Source organism: Tachypleus tridentatus, unplaced genomic scaffold (genome assembly GCF_004210375.1).
Source record: "Tachypleus tridentatus isolate NWPU-2018 unplaced genomic scaffold, ASM421037v1 Hic_cluster_2, whole genome shotgun sequence".
Taxonomy (NCBI): Eukaryota; Metazoa; Arthropoda; class Merostomata; order Xiphosura; family Limulidae; genus Tachypleus; species Tachypleus tridentatus.
In genome coordinates, this window is record NW_027467782.1 from 37,026,776 (window position 1) to 37,050,441 (window position 23,666).

At 33.6% G+C, this 23,666-nt stretch overlaps 2 long non-coding RNA genes across 2 annotated transcripts in view; one reads left to right on the top strand and one right to left on the bottom strand.

Moving 5' to 3' along the window:
• LOC143242950 (uncharacterized) overlaps nt 1-16,120 on the top strand; it is a 157,163-nt gene extending 141,043 nt beyond the window's left edge. The window contains exon 2 of the long non-coding RNA XR_013023484.1: nt 15,954-16,120. This is a non-coding gene — a long non-coding RNA (uncharacterized LOC143242950). The remainder of the gene's footprint in view (nt 1-15,953) is intronic.
• A 4,486-nt stretch (nt 16,121-20,606) lies between these two features.
• LOC143242860 (uncharacterized) lies at nt 20,607-21,292 on the bottom strand. Its single transcript, XR_013023344.1, has 2 exons — nt 21,235-21,292; nt 20,607-21,047 (listed from the first exon to the last, which is right to left on the bottom strand). It is a non-coding gene; the product is annotated as an uncharacterized LOC143242860 (long non-coding RNA).
• Between the last annotated feature and the right edge of the window lie 2,374 nt (nt 21,293-23,666).

Consider the following 23,666-nt stretch of genomic DNA (forward strand, 5'->3'; position numbering starts at 1 on the left):
ATGTTTTCCAACCCTCGAAAAAGTGCAATCGGCCGTTTTTGAGAAATTTAACTGACAATCACACTCATACATACAGGACTGAAAACATGACCTCTGTCCATATGAAGTAGTTGTACTCACGGACTTTTCATTGTTTGGTTTTTGCTTTTCTAGTTTCACAGAAAGCTACACAGGAGCTATTTGAGCTAGTCGTCCCTAATTTAGCAGTGAAAGACGAGAGTGAGCGCAGCTAGTTATCGCCAGTTCTTGGACAACTTTATTTTGGGGAATAGTTGGATTCACCGCAGCTGATAGAAAGAGCATGTTTAATGTGACGGGTATTCGAACTCAGGACCGTAAGGTTATGAATCGCGCGCAATAACTATTTGGGCATGCTGGGCCAACAGTTTATATATCATCGTTAAATCTATGATCTACATAATATGAAATTCTCAAGACAAAACTTTATAATTATAAAATGTAATAATAATACTGTAATTTAAAAGATAGATTCACGTTTTTAATACGTAAATAGTAACACAATAGCAATTTATTTTTGAAACTAAATCCAACAACACAAAACTTTTTGCAAATACTTTATTCTCATTCGATCAATAAAAATACGTTTCTGAGTTTGAAATTCGTTTTCCAAACGTCTTCAGCTTTTAACCAGATCATCTTCGTGTTTCACTTTTATATCAAGAAGTTGAAAGGAAGGTTGAGATTTAGAAAATAGTTTGTGATAGAATTCTAGAATGTATTATGTTTCTGGAATGTTTCATGAGATCCGAATTCATCAAAAGATAAATTTTCCTTTTACTGACTAGTATGCCACGTAGATTTTGTGCTCAATGTAAAGTTTATATTAAAGTTGGTGATAAAGCCCTTCATTGCTCTGGTGAGTGTCAAAAATGGTATCATTTAAGATGTAAGAACTTAACTGAACAGGATTTGGAATATTTAAATGAAATTGGGAAAAGTTATGAATGTGATTTTGTATGAGAAAAAAGAAAGTTAAGCCTAAATAGTGAAACTCCATTAAGAAGGACTGTGTCCATTTCGTTAGAGGGGAGACAGTTAATCTTGTTGAGAATAGTGAGCTTGATTTAAATATGGGGAGGCAGATATGAAGTGGCTTAAGACAAAAGTTACTGAAATTTTGTCAAGACTTGATGACTTTCACTTAATTAAAGTAAAGGTCGAAGAATTAGTGACTTCCTTTCAATATTATTCAGAGAAGGTAGAAACTATGAGTGAGGATATCACAACTTTGAAAGCTGAAGTTAAGGAGTGTAAACAGGAAAATAAAACATTAAAGCATGAAAATGAAGAATTGTGGAAGGAGATGGCAAGTTTTCGGAGGAAGATGTGTGAAGCGGAACAATATTCTTATAACTATAATGTTTTGATTGGAGGTATTCCAGAGAAGCCTAATGAGAATTTGCAAGAAGTTGTTGAGAAGATTACAACTACTTTTGGGGTTGACTGTGCTCCTACAGATATTGACACTGTTCATCGTATAGGAAAGAAAACAACTGAAAATAAGAGTCCGAGACAGATTGTTGTTAAGTTTTGTCGTAAGCAAATTAAATTTGATCTGCTTAAACTTAAGAAAACTAAATTTCGCTCTCTTAATACTAATGATATTAAGGTCTGTAATGAATCTTATCCAGTTTATGTTAACGAACATCTCTCCCCATATTATCGTGATATTTTCATGCAAGCAAAACGAAAACAGAAAGATCTTGGCTATAAATTTCTTTGGGTATCGAATGGTAATATTCTTATTAGAAATCAGAAACTACTCAGCCCATTGTTTTACGTTGCTTGATTGATCTTAATAATTTATAAATACTGCAATGGCTGATGATTTTGATGATATTGTTGGTGTTACACCAACTTTGTCTTCTCTTTCTGATTTACCAAATGTTTTTTCTGTTGGTCATTTAAATTTAATACATGTTAATATTCGAAGTCTTACTCAAAATTTTGACCAATTTCTTGTTTTTTTACAATCAAGCGTTGTTAAATTTCATATAATAGCTTTTTCTGAAACTTGGTTTGTTGAGGATGGATTTGTTTCCTTTTCGATTCCAGGTTACTCCTTTTATTCTTCATCTTCTGGTCTAAATAAGGCTAGTGGAGTGGCAGTTTTGTTAAATTTGAGATACTGACTATGATAAAGAAGTGCAGTACATTAAGTCTGATGCTTTAATTTTATTTTGTATGATTCAAAATAAGAAATTTAATCTCTTTGTTGTTTATCGATCTCCTAGATTGCCTGTATTGAAATTTATTGATGAGCTTTCATTAGAATTGAATTTATACAAATATGATATTAATATACTTGTTGGTGATTTTAATATAGATGTTTTGACATTTGATGATGTGTGTTATAAAAATGCATATTTTAAGTTTTTGTCTGAGAACAATCTTCGTATTATTATTTCTTCTCCTACACGGATAACCAATGTTACTAATTCTTGTATTGATCATTTTTTAATTAGTGGAAATACTATTAAAATTGTTATTCTTATATTGTTGAGAGTTTTTTGACCGATCATTTTCCAATTGTTTTATGTATAGACATTTTATCGGATCTAGAACATGTCTCAAATGTTCAAAAGATTAAGTTTAATGAATTGAGTTCTTGTTTGAATTTTTCAGATTGGTCCTGTGTTATGAATTGTTCTGATGTTAATGTTGCTTATGATAATTTTGCTGAAGTGTTAACTGATTGTATTCAAAGTTGTACTACTACTGTTTCTGTGTCACGAAAGTTTAGAAAAATTAAGCCATGGATTACCAGTGAATTGGTTTTGTTAATGATTAAAGAGATAAGTTAAAAAGAAAGTACATCAATTTCCTGATGATATTTATCTAAAGATTAGATTTAAGTGTTTAAGGAATTATGTTGTTAGCTTGACCCGTAAGACTAAATGGACTTATTATCATAACCTGTTTAAGAATGCTAAAACTATTAAACAGAATTGGAATATTGTTAACTCTATTATTGATGTTAAAAAAAAAATATAAAATTTTTGTAATTTTGGTACTACTGATTTATCTGATTTGAATTATTTTTTTGTTAATGTTGCTAAATCTACTTGCTCCAATCCTAAATTTTGTTCTCAGGGCATGCCTCCTGCTCCTTCTTCTTCTTGTTACCTATATCCTGTTACTGTATCTGAAACTATGAATAATATTTTCTCCTTATCAAATTCAGCTTCTAATGGTGTAGATGGTGTTTCGGTTAAGATTTTGAAAGCTAATGCTAATCTTTTGCACCAATTTTGACTTTTAATTAATTTATCTTTTACTCAAGGGAAGTTTCCTAATGCTTTAAAGTTATCATTGGTCATTCCTATTTATAAATCTGGTAATATTTCTGATTTTACGAATTATAGACCTATTTCCTTATTAATACATTTCTCTAAACTATTTGAAAAATCTATGAAGATTAGAATTTTATCATTTCTTGATAGACATTCAGTTTTGTCTCCTTCTCAATTTGGCTTTCGGCCTGGGCTTGGAACGGAGGTTGCTGTTGCTAAACTTGTGGGAAGTATTACAGAAGCTTTGGATTCTGATCTTCATCCAATTGCTGTTTTTCTTGACTTAGCCAAAGCTTTTGATTCTGTTAATCATAAAATATTGTTAAATAAATTATCTTATTATGGTTTTAGAGGCATTGTTTTTGATTGGTTTTTTCTTACTTTCACAATAGAAAGCAATCAGTTTGTATCCATAATAATTATAGTGATTGGCTTACAATTAATGTTGGAGTACCACAAGGTTCTGTTCTGGGCCCTTTATTATTTCTCATTTATATAAATGATATTCTTTACCAACAGTTTTTGGAGATATCCAAGCCTATGCCGATGATATTGCTGTTGTTTATAGTAAGCCAAATCTAATTAATGAAGCCATTATTTCTAGTGATCTTAATAAAATTAAAAATTGGCTTTTCTGTAATGACTTATCCTTAAATATATCTAAATCTTTTCTTCTTCAGTTTAACCTTTATGGTGTCATTCCAGCTTTTCCTTCTATTTTTTATCATTCTAGTGATTGTTATACTTACCCTAATTGTAAGTGTCCCAAATTGACTCAAGTTTCCTCTGTTAAATATTTAGGAATTATTTTAGATCGAAAATTAAATTGGCAATTTCATATTAATTCTTTAGTTAATAAATTAAAATATAGTTCTATGCTAATTTTTGAACTTAGTCATTGTGCTCCTTATCATATTTTGTTAAGTGTATATTATGCTCTCTTTCAATCTTTCTTACAATATTGTATTTCAATTTGGGGTGGCACATATAAGACTTTTAATTCCTATTCACAAGTTGCAAAAAAGTGTTTTCTCTCTTATTTTTACTCATAGGCTTGATACCGATTTCAGTAAATTTAACTCCCCTCTTTCATATGATAAACTTTATTTATATTTTTTAGCTTTATCTACATTGCATGTTTCTTTTAATAGGCCTTTTAAAGTCACTTCATATTTTACACGACTTCAATCTTTTTTCCAATTAATGTACCCACACCACGTAAAACAGTTACACTTCATCAATATCTTTATTTGGCACCTCGTATTCATAATTTTATTCCTTATAGTATAAGATCTTCTATTAATCGTGTTAATCAAAAGAAATACTTAAAACAATGGATCTTAAATACTGATGATAATATTCTGGGAACTTTACATTGATTTTGTAAGTTTTGATTTTACATTTTTATGTGTTTAACCATCACAGGACGAGTTAACTCTTTGTTGATGGTTTTAAAATGATATTTGATTTTTTGTGTCTAATTTATTGCTTAATAAATTTATTATTATTATTATTATTATTATTAGTTCTGAGACACTAACCTTGTCTGCATTATTACCATCCCGATTTCTTTATTTTTTACGACATTCGTCATTGATATGTTTGTTGTTGTTTTTTTAATTTCGCGCAAAGCTACTCGAGTGCCAGCTGCGCTAGCCGTCCCTAATTTAGCAGTGTAAGATTAGAGGGAAGGCAGCTAGTCTAGTTATCACTACCCACCGCCAACTCTTTGGCTACTCTTTTACCAACGAATAGTGGGATTAACCGTATCATTATAACGTTCCCATGGCTGAAAGAGCGAGCATGTTTGTGGCGACGGGGATTCGAACCCGCGACCCTTGGATTACGAGTCGCACGCCTTAACCCACCTGGCCATGCCGGGCCTCGTCAGTGATATCTTAATACATTTAATCAGCGGGATTGCAGAACGTCATCTCTTCTGAACCTCTTGTTTGGTATAACAGCTTCTATTACTCGCAATGAAGAATTTTCCTTTTATCATTCTATTTTTGAAGCTTCAGAATACTCCATCATTATAGGTTGACGGTTTAAAAATAACAAATTATTTTAAACCTTTGTTACATACATGTCAGCAGGTTTGAATTACATTTAAGTGTGTGTGTGTTTTCTCTTACAGCAAAGCCACATTGGACTATCTGTTGAGTCCACCGAGGAGAATCGAACTCTGATATTAGCGTTGTAAATCCGAAGACTTACCGCTGTAACAGCTGATGGACTGCATTTAAGTTAACTTTGGCATAATTAAAACAAACTCAAATGAAACAGCATTAAATTATTTATATTTTTACATTTCATCCAAAGTGGCACACATACACACACATTTTAAGATACAGTTTTACTATTGTACTTATTGTTCTTGTTGTATTCTGCTGTTATCACTAAATATATTTCTAAGTGTTTTTAATGTACAGTCAGCGGTGCACCAGTTGAGCTTTATTTAATCAGTTACATTTATTACAATATACTTTGTCGGTTACGTGTGTTTGTTTGTTTACTAAATGTCATTTAGATTATTTAGTGCAAATAAAGCTTTATCTTATCGTTCCATCGCTTTTGTACTTTAGCTAAAATACGACATGATACACAGGTTTTGTAGGACACTAACACATTTAAAATATTAATATGTAAACAATATTAGTATGTGTTTGTGGTCTGCCTTCCACAGGTATTGAAATCCGGTTTGTAGTAGTACTAGTCCGTAGACGTACCACTGTGCTACTAGAGGGTTAGTAGCTGGTTTCTCTAGTACCAACCTCTTTGTACAAATAATTTCGTTTCCTAATACGCTATTTGTACATATCAAGCATTGTTTTAAGCATTACGTTCCATTATCCTATCGACTTAATCCATCGGAGTTGTTCTGTTAAATCTCGAACTAATGTCATTAACTGTACTACCACTTTAACTGTGTAAAGGATAACAGAAACGTAAAATCAGTACTTATGTGTTGACTGTTTCTGTTGAAGTCCTTTGCTTAAATTGAGATGTATACGATTATATATGTCATTGAACGTTTGAGAGGTTAAAGTGTTTTTTAGCCAAATGTTCGTCTTGGACAATAAATTTAAAAACATTTCGTGTGGTGATAAACAATAGTAGATTTTGAGAAAAAACCAAATACATAAGGATATATGTGACTGCGTAGGCAACAAAATATATGATTAGAGCGAATTATAAACATATACGTATGTACTATACAAGCTATATAACAGGACGTTCTAAGAAGAAATTTTAATGAAAGGTCATGTGAATTTTGTTTAATAAAAACTTAACAAGAAATATGAGGAAATAAAACTCGACGGGGTTCGAATCCCCGTCGCCCCAAACATGCTCGCCCTTTCAGCCGTGGGGCATTATAATTATACGGTTAATCCCACTATTCGTTGGCAAAGAGTAGCCCAAGAGTTGGCGGTGGGAGGTGATGACTAGCTGCCTTCCCTCTAGTCTTATACTATTAAATTAGAGATGGCTAGCGCAGATAACCCTCGTGTAGCTCTGCGCGAAATTAAAAAAAAAAGGAGAGAAGAACCGTTTTATTTCTCGATGTTTCTTCCGATACAGAACTACAAGCTTCATATTATTATTCTTTATTATCTAAATATAATTGTAGAACATCAGCTACAAGCTCTGATGATGTACAATACATAAATATATATATATATATGTATATACAATATATAATAATCATTCAATGCAAGTTACTGAAAGTCACCAATAAAGGCTTGAATGGATAATATATAATAACTCTTTTTGCACGTTTAACATAGTTACAATAACATAAAGGTTTTACGTTATATAAATTAAGCATGAAAAGTTATGCAATCTGAACTACAAATGACTATAAAGAGGAAGAGTTTTCAAACTGTCTTATCATAGTTGTAACACTGTAGTAAATCACACAGTTTATATAGTACTTTAAAATATTCAATAATCTCAGTAAAGTCCAAAAGAAGACAGCTGGATATTTCACTAAATGTCTGTAAGACCAATGAAAGTTGGCTGACTATAAAAACAAACACTGATGCAATATGTCTCAAAGTGTTATTAACAAGATATGGTGGAATCACTTGTAACAAAATGGTACAAATACACTGGTACTGGACTAAAAGAATAAAGTCCACATTTAAGTAAGTTACCGTTATCTAACGATTCGCTACAATTATGTGATAACTGTTAAAAAACAGAATCAGATGTTCGTAGCTGCAACCGAACGTCATTTTAATGTATGTACGGTTAAAAACACAAGAGGTTTGGTAATACTACTAAGACAAGGTATATTTTAGTTATAGTAAGACACAAAATAACTCACTTTTATATCAGTGGTGGAAATATGTGTGATAAATGAAAAATCACGAATGGACACTACGACCTTTATGTTTTCCAGATGTCATTAAGACGATACATAATATGCTGTCATATATGTTTACGTTTGGTTCTGACTTCAGCTGAATGGATGATAATTGTCTTCCCACGTGTAATGATATTGAAGAAGAGATGATTGACCAGTTTAACTTGGGTACAGACTTATCAGACCTCGATAGTAGCGAACATGTATCGGTCTCTTTTGGAAGAATTACATGTATTCAAATGACTCTGAACATTAAGGATTCTCTGAATGCATCTTTTTCAGTAGTTGTGGATGCCTCAGGATCTTAACAACACTGATTGTAAGCATGCAACATCGATATGATATTGGTCGCACAGTTTGACACAGTATACATTACATTAAAGTGAAATGTTTTTAACTCTAAAAATGTGAACTCACTTCTCCTAAATATTAATCGTAAACGTAAGATAAATGAGAAATTAATTGAATTTTGAACCAGATACAGATAATAAGATGTCAGATATTCACAGAAATTATATATGAGAATGGTTGTAATTATTTTATAACAGTAATTTTGCATTAGCATTAATAATGTACTATTAATTCCATTATATTTCAGTTGCTCAGTGCAATATATATATATATGTGTAGGTATAAATAAACTTGTAGGAAGTGAAAGTTTAATATAAAGAGCAGATTCTTGTTTTTAATGGTTATATACTTATGGTGTATAATACTGAGTACTATAAAGTAAAAGAACTTTAAAAATACGAACCGTTGTCAGTAAATCAGAGTTTAATGTCTCTTTAGGTTTGTCATCATTCACGATTGTCTTAACGCGTTTCTTTGATTTAGTTTTATCAAAACCTGAAGCAGGCTTGCTCACGTTTTCCGCTCTTTCTGTTTTCCTTTCCATTTATTGTATGGGTGTTTGTGTTTTTCTTATAGCAAAGCCACATCAGGCTATCTGCTGAGCCCACCGAGGGGAATCGAACCCTTATTTTACCTTTGTAAATCCGTAGAATTACCACTGTACTAGCGGGGCATTTTTTGTCTGCAAGATGGTTGGTTGTGTCAGTTTTTGCTTTAACATCATATTATTTTCTCTTTTATTAAACTTATTTGTCGGGGCCTTCTCACATTCATGGATCATTGAAACAGCTTCTAAAATATCTAATTCAGTAGGGGTGAACTTTTCAGTTACAAGCGCCTGGTCTTCTAGCATTGTATAGGCAAAACTCCACAAGACCCGAGGACGCGGTTTTTCAGGGCTTTCCATTCGCCCCGGGCTTTTCATTCACGTTGCAGAAACAGCAAATAATGCGAAACAATAACAAAAATAAATGAGAAATAAAAACGCGATTTTGTCTTTCAGTTTTCTATATAAACAATACTAATAAAGATCAACTCTAAATAGTTGTCTTTTTTTGTTTTTGTTTTTTTAGTAAACAAACAAATTTACAAAACACTTGATAAATCACCATATAGAAGTTTGGTGAGAAGTGTTAACTATAACTGAAAAGTTTTTTGACCTCATAAATAAGGTTAATTAAACATATTCAGCTTTACTAGGTTCATATTAGTATTTTCACAAATTAACTACCAAAGGGGCACTGACATTTTCAAATATCAACCCTACTATTCAATTAAAGATAATTGGGTATTGAGGTCAGATGCTCTCTCACCCTGTTCCACATACTTTAATTATCAAGAACTGGAAGATAACATGTAGCTTACCACAAAGCAATAAGACAAATCGAAATTAGTGTTAGCTCTTCCATCCACCAAGGATATCTTACAACTGTAGGTTTGGAGGCCCAGGGAACGTAACCTTGAGAGAGAGAGTTGTTTTAAAACCGTTTTACACATTGTATCGATTACAAAAAACCGAAAGAAAACTTCAAATGTAACTTAATAATAATAGTAAGGTGTATAATTCTTTAAACTAAAAATAATCTTTATTTAACATATTAAAAATAACAATTAAATAAATAATATATTTCTTACATTTATAATATATTTTCATATTAAACATTGATAACAACCTTTACAATTTGTCAACTGTATATATATATTTTCTTTACAGTTTAAACAGATAATTAGCGAAGAAAAATAATGGTCATTATATTATTTGAGCTCCTTACTAGTAGACAAGTAATAGAGTTATGCAATAACTCAACTATATAGTTATATAACAGGAAATCAGTTAGGTTTTCCAACATATTTACATTGTTAGACAATATAGCAAGAAACCTACTGGCTTTTCATTCCAAACATACGTTATTGGACTATATAAGAAAAAAATCTCAACGTTTTCTTTACGATAATTTACATATTATACAACTCAGTAAAACACAGTTAGTTAAATCAACTTCGATTCACTTAACTTGTAAGGATATGTAACACAAACACAGTCTTTCCATTGACTACTTAATAAAGCCAATTTGTTATTTCGCTATTCAGTTACCTTATTAAGTTTCATAATTCTTCACTTGTTATGATATGGTACATAATTCCTTTTTACTATCGAATCATATCCACTGAATGGTAGTTTTTTGCGTCATTACAACACTATTAAAAACAGTAATTTTTACAAATTTTTCTTCACTGTAAATTTTCAGGTAAAGAACCATGGTATTTTGACCACAAACACTGAATGAACGTACGTCACTGCTCGCGAAGTTTTTCGCTTACTTGGTAACAATTCTTTCTAATAGTTGTATTTAGAACTTATGAGACGGTGCTAACGTTTTGATAATCCAATGTTATTATAATCGTATTTTAAAACATTTGTTTTGTATTTGGACAAATTACTTTACTTTATTACACTGGCCCGGCATGGCCAAGCGTGTTAAGGCGTGCGACTTGTAATCTGAGAGTCACGGGTTCGCATCCCCGTCGCGCCAAACATGCTCGCCCTTTCAGCCGTGGGGCGTTATAATGTGACGGTCAATCCCACTATTCGTTGGTAAAAGAGTAGCCCAATAGTTGGTGGTGGGTGCTGTTCACTAGCTGCCTTCCCTCCAGTCTCTGAATTCATATTTCAGGACATCTAGCCCTCGTGTAGCTTTTACATAAATGTTCCAAACAAATTTTCTTGACATCGACAAAATTACTCAATTTCCGTTTGTGCTAAATGTTTTATACGTAATTATAGACTAATCATCAGAATATTTACGATTATTATCGTAAAGTAAAGTTTGTTTTTCTGTGGAATGAAATATCAACTGTAAGTAAAATGTTTGTCCGATTTTTGTAAATACTGGTGTGATTATGGAAGTTTATTTTGGGCATAAGCCGTTACATTTGAGTGGTTTAAAACAGGTTTTCACGTCTTTTTAAATTTGTGTCCATTTTAGTACGAAGGGATGGTACATATCTACAGAGTAGAGCTCTGCATTTCAGATCTGTACAATAAACAAAACATTTCTTTCACTGCAAGATGTAGGCCCATTATAAGAGTGACAGTTTATTCCCTTATGATGGACGACAAGCGCAGCCGATCGACTGTGTTTCCTCTTGTCAGTAATTTAGCGTAAGGGCCAACGACAAATAAAATTATCAAACTAAATAATAAGCATACGATGTCACCAAATTAAAAGACTACATTATAGTGAACCTAAGAAGGCCAAAACGTTGTTCTCAGTCTTATTAGTAAAGTTGTATGAAACAAATATTGTAGAATATTTTAATATCTAACAAACAGCCTCTGTTGGTAGGGTCCTCCACTAGTACAGCGGTAAGTTTACGGATTTACAACGCTAGAATCAGCTGTTCGATTCCCATCGTCAGCAGATAGGCCGATGCGACTCTCAAAAAGAAAAATACACAAACATAAACATACGCTTGATTGGAATTATCAGTTTCAAGAATTTCAGGCCGTGTTAACATTAAAACTCGAGAATCGATTCTCACAGCGAATCCAACAGAGATTTCCTGTTCTGCAACTTTGTGCTAAAACGCGTACCAAACGAGGTCGTTCGATTTTTAAAACAAAGCTAAACACCGGCATTACATAGCTTATCTCCTGTGAGGAATAAAACCCGATCCTTCTGTTGTAAATCCAGAAACTGATTCATTGACAAGAGGGGCAGGGGACAAATAAAAGACTCTATAATCGAAACATTTTTATTATCTTTCTCTTTTTAAATTAAAAGTTTTTCTTTATATAAAGCAGTTAGTATTTGTGCTAGTAAATCATATTTTTCTTAATTTTCCCACGTGAACTATTTGTTTCTGAAATATCCTTTCGTCGACGAGGACTATTTTCTTTTCTTATCAAGAAAGGTATACCTTTAAGAAATATTAGACAAAGACTTCATAAAAAACTTCCAGATGCTTCTGCCCTCTAGTGGGTAAAAGCTATGGTTACAATTTACAACGCTATAATCTGAGGTTCAATTTCCCTCGATGTAAAAGCCCAAATGGCCTATTGTATAGCTTTGGGCTGAAAATAAACACACAAACAAATCGTGGTCGTAGTTACTGCGAGAATATTACAAACCGATTATTATCATAATTATTTTATTTTTCACATACATTTTCAAAACCTTAACATAACACTCACTAATACCCAGGTTTATTGTTCTTGTATCATTTGTGGGGCCCCATTCTCTGTGACTACGGAGTAAAATATGACCCAGATTTTAAGACATTTAGAACTGATGTGTTTTTTTTCGTGCTCACTCTCGTGTGAGGCGCCTTCTATTGATGAGAAGTTACTTTTTACATCGAGGGAGTATTTGGAGTTGGTTGGTTTTTCACATTTTGTATACAAGTGTTTCTTCCAAGTTTAGCTCAAAGAAAATGTCAAAATCAAGTCTAATGTTGAGAAAGATGTTTATTTACAGTACAAGTAATTTATAGTGTAGTGGAGACGCAATGTAGTCAGATGACTTGTTACACAGTTCAGACAGTATAATAGTCAAAAATATGAAGTGACACAATGTGTTACAAACCTGTACTTTGTAAATACTCAACCCAAGGAACTAACATAGTACGTTTAAAAGTTACAGTTGTAGTAATCAACTATCAGATGCAACACAGGGTGTGTGCTTCAATTTTACAATTGAATAATCATCCGATAAAATCTGTTTAAACTTTCAAACTGCTGCCATACTAAGACAGATCTAAAACTAAAAATGCTCAACAACGATTTGTTGTTTTACAGCCGGATAATGGAAAGTGTCTCTACGTTACTTTTTCCTCTACCCACAGCTTCTAAGTCACTTTCATTACTTGACAGAGGGTCTGGTTACATTCTTCACGAAGAACTTTATGTGCACGTGTCAGTAAAGGAAAAGTATTTTACCTAACTTTATGCCCTTTTGTTAATGTACACACGCGCTTGTTCGACCCGTAAGACTCGCTGATTGTTATTAGATTTTCCAGCTTTATATACTCAGATGTCATTTTAATATTACGTCACTGTAAACCTTCTCTTTCCCATATCATAATAGTTTACTTTACAACTCTTTCTATTAGATTTTGAGTCCGGGCTAGTAGATCTCTGGATTTTGGAGCTATCGAATCTACTTCGATTCCGCGCGATACTGTAAAATATTCCCACACTATAATATATTGGTGCGTTATAAGAGTGACAGTGCATCCCTTAGCTGGCTTTGCATCGCCTGGTGGTTAGTGCCCTAGACTCGCAATCTGCTGGTCACATGATCGAAACCCGTACTCGAACGTGGTCATCCTTTCAGCCTTCGAAGCGTTATATGTGACGATCAGTCTCGCTTTTTTGTTGGTAAAGAACGGCCAAAGAGTAGACGGTAGGTGGTGTTGAGTTAATTGTTACCTTCTAGAATATCACTTCAATATTAGGGACGGCTAGGCTTGGTGGCTTTCTTAAAAATATAAATACTTTAATAGGAAACAGAACCGTTTGCACGTTTTATTCATTTATTCCAAAAATCTGACTTGGTGCGAAATTAGAATCAAACGGTATTCTAACCCACGTCTCTGGAGAATCGAAGGTTCCAATCCTGACAGGTTCAGTTTTTACATCTGGTTATTTCGGTTCTGAATAAACTAATGTTCAAAATAAGCAGTTAATCATAAATACAAACTTTAAGCGTGTTCTCAGTTTGTCTTTTATCGTTGCAATATTAAACTTTTAAACGTCCATACGTTATGTTGTCTGTCAGAACCAAAGGAAACAGCTGTTTCACTGTTGACTTAACAGTAATCCTCTCAACCTGTCTTTACTGTATTAAGATGTAATTAACTCTGTCACATATCTGTAAACCTAACCACATATTATTCTCTGTATGTGGTGTAAAACAAACCGAGGGAAGTATTCAGCCAGAAAACTTAAACAGAAAACAAAGTTCGAGCAGAGTCTGTCTTCACCCAACTGATTAATTTGTCGGTTACGACTATCAAAGGTTGTACGTCACAACCAGTTTATCAATGTTCAGAATAAGAAAACATCCAAGTGTGTCTTGCACGTTCATACAGCATGAAGTGTATGTGTGTGTTTCTGGTTCTATCCTTGGCTCATAATTCAATTAGTTTTAAGCCTAACGCAAACATAACGGTGCCCAAGCCTTAAGTCGTTCATTATTTTTGTAATTCAAAGATTTTATTGTTACGGGGTCGCTGTAACCAATTGACTTCTTTCAGATTGGTCCGGCATGGCCAGGTGAGATAAGGCGTTCGATTCGTAATTCGAGGGTCGCGGGTTCGACCCCGGTCGCACCAAACATGCTCGCCCTTTCAGCAGTGGGGCGTCATAATTGGACGGCCAATCCCACTATTCGTTTGGAACGTCGTTTCAATTCTAACACAGTTGTTCCTACTCATTACACTTTCTCGTAACTCGAAAAGAAAAGAAAAACATTTATTTAAGTTTGTTACACGGATACTGCCATAACTTGTCTCTATAATATTAAATAGAACATAATACAACATTCACACTTTACTGTAACTTTACCTTCTGTGGATCGTTAAAATGTGACACAGAGAAGCCCAACACCAAGAGACTGAAATGGGTGAGTACACTTATAGATTATATTAACAGTACCTTGATGACAGGTGTACAATAACAGGAAAACTGTTGATAAGCCAAGAAAACGCGTAGATGAAAAGAAGGAACACCGGTAGATAAAGACACAAAGACTAAGAGGTAAAGACAGACAGGCTGATAGATAAAGATAGGAAAAACAGCATGATAAAGATAGGAAGATGGACAGGTAAAGACAGCTGAACTTTTAACACATTGAAGCACCTCTTATTGTTATTGTTGATCGGTTGTGACTGATGAACAATGATTTTATTTATTTTTCGTCTTAAAATAAAAATATATAAAATAACTAAAAGGTCATGAATAAATCTGAGGAATGTGAAAATTAAAAACAGAGCACTTTGCAACATATGAGATCACAAACAAAATGTTAGAATACCAAAAGAAATGAATACAAGGTTAGAGACTTGGAACTGATTAAATATCCAACTAATAAATAAATTCACTAATGGAAGAAAGCATGAAAATATTGATGTTGAATTTGAAATTCCCTATGGGAACACGAATCTTAATGACCAGGTGAGAATGCAGCTGTCTCTATCTTTGGCCCACAAATCATGAGAGAAAGGAAGACAAATAATCGTCGACACCCTCCGCAATAAAGAGATGTTGTTAAAAATCATATCGAACAATGTAATCGACGATCATACTTATAAAAGCACCCTCAGCCGTAAAAAAAAAAGGAACGTCTTAGTATCATGGTCGCTCGAACTTTCGACTTTTCAATTGCTTAACCCTCAAATATGGAGGAGAAAAACAAACTGAATGTTGCAGGCCAGGGGTCGCCAAACTACGCCCCTCGAGGTAATTTTGACCGGCCCGCCAGCAGCTAGCCGCTTGAAATTAAAATGTCCGACTGTCATAACAAAATAAATCACACCGATGGTCGCTTCAAGCTGACAAATACAAGACGTTATGATAAAAAGAAACAAGGCTGTCACGCGCATTTTTAACCAATAGGAAAATTCTTCTTTCGTCCTTGCTGCCCGTTTATTCATATCGAGGCACGTATCTATAAAAGCATTAGGATTTCGAAAACAAGTACAGACTTAACCCTCGTCCCATCGACTCGTCTTGTAAATTCAGCGGGTTGGGTTACCGCTTCAGCAAGCTCATTTCTCTTAGTAGTCTGGTTATGCGCTTTTCAAAACTCGTTCTCAGGTAAGTTTCGTGCCAAAGGTACGTTTCAATATATTTTGTTTGTGCGTTCTTGGACCAGTACAATACTTTTCTCACAGCGCTCTGTGTTTTTCATTTTCAGACCCTGTTTTTTTTTCATGACTGCTTTTAAAAGAAGAAAAGTGGACTTTGAGTGTCATGCTTTCAATGATGAATGGGGAGAAAAGGACTTCTTTGTGGAAACAAGAAAACAGAAAGCTACTTGTGTGATATGCACAGAAAGTGTTGCCATTTTAAAAGAGTGTAGTCTTCGGCGTCACTATGAAACAAAACATCGATCAACATAGTTGAAATTTTCAGGAAAGTTCCGTTCTGAGAAATTTGAATCCATGATACGTGTTTTGAATCTTAAAGAATCTCTTCACGAGAAAGTTTGCTGAAAATAAATCTGTCACTGTACAAGTTACAAAATAGTGCATAGGATGGCAGAGCGAGGAAAACCTTATTGACGGCAACTTCCAAAGAGCGTATGACGGAAGCAGCAAATGAGCTGTGTCCTGAAAAAAGACAATTACTTTGAAAGTATCAGCCTTTCAGCAACTTCAGTTGTACGGAGAGCAGAAGAACTTGGAGAAACATCACATTACAGATACGCCAAAAGCAAGAAACTCCCTATGGTATTCTCTGGCACTGAATGAGTCTACTGATCTTTCGAGTGCGTCACAAATTCTCGTGTTCATTCGTGGAGTTAATTTGGACTTTCAGATCACGGAAGAGTTGACATCAGTTTCAGCACGCACGGAAGAACAAGTGGAGAAGACATTTTCATGGAAGTGCATAAAACTTTGAAAGACTATAGCCTTCAGTGGAATCAGCTTAGAGGTGTTACAGTTGATGGAGGAAGAAACATGGCTGGAGTAAAGACGGGTCTGATCAGGAAACAGTTGGAAGATCTTCAACTCAGCGCTCTGTTCATACACTGCATTACACACAAGCACTCTGTAGAAAAGACTTAGATATTTCTTGGGCGTACTCAAACAAGTCATCTGCTTTCATTGGGGTCTTGCACTTAATCATCGCCAGTTCAAGGTGTTTCTGAAATTGAGGATTTATGTGACTTGTCTTATCACACCGGCAGAGGTGGCTCAGCCGCGGTAAATGCCTCCAGTTCTGTCTGAGGCTTTGAGTTATATCCAGTTAATCTAGAGCAGATCCACTGCCTCAATCCAACTGAACCTGTCCAGTGATCACTGCAATGAACAACTTGAAAACTTCAGGGGAGAATAACTTGTCTGAATCCTCTAAATAGGAACCTTAATGTCATTGAAGAGTCATTGAAAGCAAAACCATCTGCTTTCCTGTTTTCAGAGTTTCAGTTTGAATCACAGAGATGTTAACCGAGAAAGTTCGGTTCTCGAATAAGCATTGAGAGAGTCTTCGATCCTTTGAATGTGTGACAACCCTGCCAAATCCTGTTGGTCATCGATTGGTATGATGCAAAGCAGAAATGAAGATTGAAACAACGGCTCATGATTTTACATCTGCACCCTGGTGATGACCAAGCAATGGAAGCAGTTCGAATCTGGTAAATGAAGTGGGAAGCTCAGTTTTCTTGAGTAAGGAAGTCCGACCTGACGATCAATGACTGACATTTGTATGTAATGATGAGTTCAACTGAACCGTAAATGAGGATGAAAGCCAAACGCAATTTTATCATCTTGCGGTTAAAATAGTTCCTGAGGTTGACGTGCCTCAGCATGAGGCCGCGTGACAATTGCTTTGCTAATGCCCTTCCAAGCTTTTGGCAAATAAAAATGTTGGTGTTCTGAAGTTGGTAGCCTCACAAGCCCAAACTTTTCAGGTTCCCAAACTTTGAAAAGAAGGAAGTGTGTTTTTGTCACATTCGAAAGCCAAACCAGTCCAGTCCTACTTCAGTAATGCGATCAATATTGTCATCAACCATGGAGTTTCAGCGCAAACATACAACCACCTACCCCCGCAAACCAACATTTGACTTAAAACTAAACCAAACAGTCCAGTATTACCGGCAAAAAACGAAAGAGGTGGCGAAGGAAACGCAATTGCATTTAAAAAACAACGATATCTTCCCTTAATCTTCCTGCGCCTGTTATGAAACAGAATAGCAGTGATTTTTTTTAAAATATTGTAGAAATATTTGTTCCTGAGAGTACGCAACAATATTCCGCAGCTGAGAAACGATATTTACATAACACACATTGACGTTTGTTTCATTGCTTTGTAAAAGTTTTAATATTGCCGCCGCAAAATCAACAAGTGAACACACAATAATTGTTTCTGCTGCTAACACATGCAACAGAGTTATAGTTGGTTTGTTGGATGAATAGTTTATACTGTTTCACGTTAAAAAACAGTATTGAGTGTTGGTTCGTTTTGAATTTCGCGTAAAGTTACCGAAGATCCCTAATTTAGCAGTGTAAGACTAAAGGGAAGGCAGCTAGTCATCATCACCCACCGCCAACTCTTTACCAACAAATACCGACCGTTACATTTTAACGCCCCTACGGCTGAAAGGGCGAGCATGTTTGGCGCGACGGGATGCGAAACCGCAACCCTCAGATTACAAGTCGCACGCCTTAACACGCTTGTTGAGTGTTACTAGAGTTAATTCAAGGGAGTGACATTGGTTATAAACCTGTGGGGCGTGGAGATCATAATTATTGCTGTAGTCTTCAACAAAACAACTTGTCCCAACCGAAAGTTAGTCTGGGTTTTTCTACACAATATCTTTTATGATCACGTTAAACTTTAACTTCTCATACAGAAATGAAACGGCGGTGCGAAGCAGAAATCGTTGAGACAGTTTTAAATTTGATCTAATCTCGAAAAGGAAATGACGCCACCTTTCTGAATGTCATGTTGACCTGAAATGTTTTATCTTGACCCACCTGATAGAAAATCTTTATTGTGGAGCCACTTTCTCGAATGTAGTGTTGACCCGAATTTTATCTTTGACCCAATTCTAAGGTAATCTGTATTGTTCACACTTTTGGAATGTAGTTGACCCGAAATATTTTATCTTGACCCAATCTCTAATAGGTAATCTGTATTACAGCACCACCTTTTTGGAATGTAGTGTTGACCTGAAACAGTTTGATCTTTGACCCAATTTCTGATAGAAAATCTTTATTGTGGCGCCACTTTCTCGAATGTAATGTTGTCCACATTAACTCCCTCATAGAAATAAAGTACTCTGATTCTTATATTAGATTTCGCGATCGTGCCAAATGGTCAAGATGAGGTTAGATTTTTGATAGAAATGTTTCTAAAGTTCGTCAAAAAAACAACAAACAAACAAACCAAAAACGAATTATAGAAATAGCCGACTTTTCCCAGTGTTGTCAAATAAACATACACCTAAATTTCTTTAAGCTTGTAATTAAACAGAAGATAAACATCTTCTGTGAAATAAAATGCGCATGTCCGAGGTTGTGTCGTGCGTGTACAACCACTGTTATTGATATTGAAACTCTTCTGAGCTATCGTGGTTTCTCGGTAGACAATCAATTAATTTTCGGTTTCGATCATTTTCTTCTTGACGAATAACTTTCTCCTGTACGTAACTAAACATCCTTTCTTGTCCTTTAGGAGCAAGAACTGTGAATAACGTCATCCGTGACCGAAGCAATTTTCAATATAATTTCACATTCTAAATATTGCTATTTTAAACAGTAGCGGAGACGTGTGAAACACACATATTGCACATAAACCATTAAAGATATTTATCGGATTTCCGGTGTCACAACGTACTCAACCGTCTTGTGTAAGAATAAAGAAAACTGTGCCAGGGTATGAGATTGGTGATTTAAGTTTTATCGTATAAATAACACAAATGACATCAGAACACAAAGTTTTGGTATACATGCAATTTATTTACAATATTTTAATGCAATATAAATGTAAACAAAACACACCGTATCTAAAGAAGAATCCTCTTCCAACATGTCTTACTTACTAAGCTACATTTTACCTTATGTGGCTCGCTCTGTTCTCTCTGGCAGGACGTGATTTAGCACTTAGCGTGTTGGATTGTGAATTCGTGGTTCGCATCCCATCGCAGAAACAAATCGCGCAAACACTTTGTGGTTTTCAGTATACCGTAAGAGTGATGGTTAAATGATGTAATCATAATAGTCCAAGCGTTGGTAGTCAAGTGATTTGATTATAATAGTCTGAAAACAGATGGTCAAATGATGTAATTATAATAGTCTAAAAGCTGACGGTCAAGTGATGTAATTATAATAGTCCGAGAGTTGACGGTGGGTGTTATTGAGCAGCTTCCTTCCTCTAGTGTATCAGTTGAAATCTAGGGCGGTTGCTACATAAATATTCGAAACAAATAAACTAGTGTTTATTTACTTTAAAATTTTCATTCACCCTAACTAGTGATTCAAATTATTAAAGGATTATGACAAGTACATACTTAAACACAAATCTGTTAAAAACTGAAGTTGTATCCAATACATCTAGGTGAATATTCACTATTTTTCAATGATGCACACATTTATAACAGTAAGTACTAATTCATAAACTGAAGTTTTCATTAACTTTAAAGAATTTTCCTTTGAGTTAATCAAATAACTTTAGTGTACTCTTTGTTACAATCATTTCAAGAATTTTTTTCTGTTGATAATTTGACAGCACACTTAAAAAAAACAACTGACAACCAACGTATATTGACACTGATAAAAACAATATAGATGACAAATTTTGAACTAAAGAAAGGAAGGTTAAGATAAATTTCCTCTGAACAAAATTTAGTTCAAGATCTTTATTAAAAACATAGCTTCTTTTTCACTAAATCTACTTAACAATGATTTAAAAAGTGATGACCAGTGTAAAAATTAAAACTTTAATTCCTGATTTCATCATTATTTTAAACACTGGAACTTAATATTGTGGAGACACTAAAACAGTTCAAAGAGTAAACATTATCTTAACAATGGTGTTTCTGAAACAAACTCTGAACACAAGTTTGAGATTCATACACAAAGTTGATAACAATTTGGAACAGATTGTAGCATTTGTTGTTGATCTGTTAACACTGTTCAAGTCTTGTTCTTTAGAATTCATGGCACGTCACCTTGAACAAGGTGCAGGAGCAGGCATATTACTTCATTCTACAACTCTGAATGGTCTTCCACTTCTAGTATCATCTTCACAATGTTTGGTTCTACCTGTGTATTCAGAGATTCTCCTAAGTCAGAAAAAAAAAAAAAAACGTGCTCAGTAATAATAGTAGAAAACTGAATATGAACTTACATTTAATAAATTGTGAAACAGACTTCAGGGAAAGGAACAAAACTATGTAACAGCACCAATGTCATTAAAAGAACACACTGTAAATATAATAATCAATTTACATTTTCTTTAGTTTTACTTACACAGTATTTCATTAAGTGTGTGTGTGTGTAAAATATAAGTGTTTATTTTGATTTCCTGCATTCTTGTTCTAAATTCAGATTGGCTCCGAGACCTAAAAGGTTGCCGACACCTGTTCTAAAAGATACGTGAAAGATTTTAAGTACTTATAAACATTCAACAAAAGAAAACGTCAATGTTATAATACAAGACAGTTTAAAACTGTTGTCACCAAGATGTGTGTAAACATTAAGTATATAAAAATAAATAATTTGTTTAAGATTTAACAAGGTTTGACCTTTGAGGTTGCAATATATCAAATGTTAAGTGAAAGAAGAAATTTTCTAAATAACATAGACTTTGCAAAGTTTAAAACGTACTTGTTCTTGTGGCACATATATGTATGGAAACTGTATTCCTGTTGGACTTCATTGACCATAGATATTTGATTAGATGTTATTATCAACCTGTTCACTTACCTCTTAAACAGAAAAAAAACTCTGCCTTGTTCAAATTTTTAAATATTACCAATCTGTGAAATGATGTTCTAAAATCATGGTGTTTCCTCCCTCCAAGATATTTTGCTCTTTTTTCAGTTCTTTCTTCAATCACATCATTGACGATGTGATTTTCATGTCTAATCTGTAGTTTCACAGACTTTGGAATGTCTGGTATTAACCAACAAATTAGAGTTGTCATGATGAATACAAGACACTAAAAAAAAGAAAAACATAAGTTTCAATTGAGCAGTTTTAAAACATAACCTTTACATAACACTGTTTAACCAATACAGATTATAAAACTTTATGAACAATGATTAAATCATGAAGTCTTCTTAAATTACTAATGAGCATGTACAGTCATTCAGAACAGTATCAGTGCTACATAATAAGAAAACATTCTACTGGATGAACAGAAGCCACAAAAAAATCTAACACTTATAGAATTGGGCAATAAAAGGATAGTTTATTAACAAAATGATTAATCAATCCATTTTGTGAAGGATAACTTAGTAAATGTTACTGAAACTTTTAAAAACATTCTAGGATTGTCCTGGCTGTATTAAATGTATTACCTTTATACTCATTTATGTTGCTTCATTAAAACAACTGAACATAGTTATAATGTTTATACATTTTCAGTCTCAGTAAATGTTAAAAGTTTCCAACTCCCTTGAAGTTAATTTAATACAGCAATTCTCAACTGGTTCTGTGGGTTTATGTACACCTAAACATATATTTAGCTTCCTCAAAATTTAAATTACAAATAAAAGGTGTTTTAATAAAAGCTATTCACACTTTATATTTGTTTTGAAAACTTTGGTTAAATAAAGTCTCAGGTTAGTTCTACAATTAACATTTAAAAATATTCAATCTTTTGAAGAAAGAAGGTTGTATTTTATGTCCTTAAGTGAAAGCTACTGTTAATTGATTTATTTTAGTATAAACTAAAAATAAACTGCAAATGTAATTAAGTTTAATCAAAAAATAAGATCTATAATTTGAAAAATTGTTTCCAACCACAAAAATAGAAACGAAAACCGTTTAGCTGTAGCCAGCTGCCAATATAACGTCTTATATTCATATTTGTTGCTTGCTGTTGGGGGGGCTCTGTAGTCTTGGTACCTGAAACCATGAAATAAAATGACCTTAAAATAGAAGCCAGCATTTTAAACAACTTATTTTATAGTGGATGTTTTGCATTTCATAAAATTTTAACTATACCTTAAAATTGTTATCTGTACTCAGACAAGTTTTTAAATAAAGTTAACTTTCTAACTTAAACAGCTAAGTACATTTTGTGCTCTTATATGAACAGCAATATCCAAGTTTGTTAGCAATATCAAATTGTTAGAAATTAATTCTATAGTTTTCTTCCAAAAAAGTTCCTTTGAAATCCTATTGAGTGAGGAGATGTTGTTGGAATTTTGTGGCTCTGATGTCTGGGAAATATTAATAGATTTGTACCAACAGAAAAGAAATAACATCATCGAAGGGTTTACTCTTCAAATTCTATTGTGTTTTATTTAAACAATATTTGTGTATCAATCCTGAAATACAGTCATTGAGAGAGTCGATGTAGTTGATTCAAATTTTGCTGAAGATAAAATCAGTAAAGTTCTCTCTTGAAGATGTATAACTTTTTTTACTGCACATAAAACAGAATCTAGAAACAATCCTTTCATCTTCCTCGAGAAAAATGTATTAAAGTTTTGTACAAATGTTTCTTTTCAGAATAAAAATAAACTGATGGTGAATGTTATGAAATCTCTTGTGATTATTTTTAATGTTTATAAAAGGATAATAAAATTTGTTTAGTACTACATAATTATGTTACATTAAAAAAATATTGCATAATGCACTTGAATAGAATAAAACAACTGTTATTTCTAACTAACCTACAATTAGGTTTATAAAAAAAACAAAACAAATTGGAATAATGTACTTAAAGCAAC